Below are 2,476 nucleotides of genomic sequence, written 5' to 3'. Positions count from 1 at the left end.
CCACCACAGGGTGGGCTCGAACTACCAACTTTTCGGTTAACAGCCGATCACGCTAGCCGATTGCGCCACGGAGAGAATTCTGCTCCACTCTCACCACCATCAGAACATATCTACAAAGCTATCAGACAAAAGAAAAAAAAGCGCCGCACCACCACCGGGGGGCTCGAACTTCCAACTTTTCGGATAACAGCCGATAACGCTAGCCAATTGCGCCACGGAGACAGTCCTGCTTCACTCTCACCACCGTCAGAACATTTCTTCAGAGCTATCACCCCAAAGAAAAAAAAGCGCCGCACCACCATCGGTTGGGCTCGAACCTCCAACCTTTCGGTTAACAGCCGATCGCGCTAGCCAATTGCGCCACGAAGACAATCCTGCTTCACTCTCACCACCATCAGAACATATCTTCAAAGCTATTACCGCAAAGAAAAAAAGCAACACACCACTCCCGGGAGGGCTCGAAACTCCAACCTACCGGTTAACAGCCGATCGCGCTAGCCCATTGCGCCACGGAAGCAGTCTTGCTCCACTCTCACCATCATCAGAACATATCTTCAAAGCTGTCAGCGCAAAGAAAAAAAAGCGCTGCACCACCACCGGGTGGGCTCGAACCTCCAACCTTTCAGTTAACAGCCGATCGCGCTAGCCCATTGCGCCACGGAGACAGTCTTGCCCCACTCTCACCACCATCAGAACATATCCTAAAAGCTATCAGCGCCAAGAAAAAAGCAACACACCACTCCAGGGAGGGTTCGAAACTCCAACCTTTCGGTCAACAGCCGATCGCGCTAGCCCAATGCGCCACGGAGACAGTCTTGCCCCCCTCTCACCACCATCAGAACATACTTCAAAGCTATCAGCCCAAAGAAAAAAAAGCACCGCACCACCACCGGGTGGGCTCGAACCTCCAACCTTTCGGTTAACAGCCGATCGCGCTAGCCAATTTCGCCACGGAGACAGTCCTGCTCTACTCTCACCACCATCAGAACATATCTTCAAAGCTATCAGCCCAAAGAAAAAAAAGCGTCGCACCACCGCCGGGTGGGCTCGAAACTCCAACCTTTCTGTTAACAGCCGATCGCGCTAGCCAATTGCACCACGGAGACAGTCCTGCTCCAATCTGACCACCATCAGAACATATCTTCAAAGCTATCAGCCCAAAAAAAAACCGCCATACCACCACCGGGTTGGCTCGAACCTCCGACCTTTTGGTTAACAGCCGATCGCGCTAGCCAATTGCGCCATGGAGACAGTCCTGCTCCACTCTCACCACCATCAGAACATATCTTCAAAGCTATCAGCACAAAGAAAAAAGCAACACACCTCTCTCGAGAAGGCTCGAAACTCCAACCTTTCGGTTAACAGCCGATCGCGCTAGCCAATTGCGCCACGGAGACAGTCCTGCTTTACTCTCACCACCATCAGAACATATCTTTAAAGCTATCAGCCCAAAGAAAAAAAAGCGCCGCACCACCGCCGGGTGGGCTCGAAACTCCAACCTTTCGGTTAACGGCCGATCGCGCTAGCCAATTGCGCCACGGAGACACTCCTGCTCCACTCTCACCACCATCAGAACATATCTTCAAAGCTATCAGCCCAAACAAAAAAAGCGCCATACCACCACCGGATGGGCTCGAACCTCTGACCTTTTGGTTAAAAGCCGATCGCGCTAGCCAATTGCGCCATGGAGACAGTCCTGCTCCACTCTCACCACCATCAGAACATATCTTCAAAGCTATGAGCCCAAAGAAAAAAAAGCGCCGCACCACCACGAGGTGGGCTCGAACCTCCAACTTTTCGGTTAACAGCCGATCACGCTAGCCAATTGCGCCATGGAGACCGTCATGCTCCACTCTCACCACCATCAGAACATATCTTCAAAGCTATCAGCCCACAGAAAAAAAATTCGCCGCACAACCACCGGGTAGGCTCGAACCTCCAACTTTTCGGTTAACAGCCGATCGCGCTAGCCAATTGCGCCACGGAGACAGTCGTGCTCGACTCTCACCACCGTCAGAACATTTCTTCAGAGCTATCACCCCAAAGAAAAAAAAGCACCGCACCACCACCGGTTGGGCTCGAACCTCCAACCTTTCGGTTAACAGCCGATCGCGCTAGCCAATTGCGCCACGAAGACAGTCCTGCTCCACTCTCATCACCATCTGAACATATCTTCAAAGCTATTACCGCAAAGAAAAAAGCAACACACCACTCCCAGGAGGGCTCGAAACTCCAACCTTTCGGTTAACAGCCGATCGCGCTAGCCAATTGCGCCACGTGGTCCGTCCTGCTCCACTCTTACCACCGTCAGACCATTTCTTCAGAGCTATCACCCCAAAGAAAAAAAAGTGCCGCACCACCACCGGGTGGGCTCGAACCTCCGACCTTTCGGTTAACAGCCGATCGCGCTAGCCAATTGCGCCATGGAGACAGTCCTGCTCTACTCTTACCACCATCAGAACATATCTTCAAAGCT

At 52.5% G+C, this 2,476-nt stretch overlaps 1 non-coding gene across 1 annotated transcript; it reads right to left on the bottom strand.

Moving 5' to 3' along the window:
- Nucleotides 1-443: 443 nt before the first annotated feature.
- TRNAN-GUU (transfer RNA asparagine (anticodon GUU)) lies at nucleotides 444-517 on the bottom strand. Its single transcript has one exon. It is a non-coding gene; the product is annotated as a tRNA-Asn (tRNA).
- Between the last annotated feature and the right edge of the window lie 1,959 nt (nucleotides 518-2,476).

The sequence above is a fragment of the Rhipicephalus microplus genome, unplaced genomic scaffold (assembly GCF_043290135.1).
Source record: "Rhipicephalus microplus isolate Deutch F79 unplaced genomic scaffold, USDA_Rmic scaffold_80, whole genome shotgun sequence".
Classification (NCBI taxonomy): Eukaryota; Metazoa; Arthropoda; class Arachnida; order Ixodida; family Ixodidae; genus Rhipicephalus; species Rhipicephalus microplus.
This window is presented reverse-complemented; position numbering and strand designations above follow the sequence as displayed.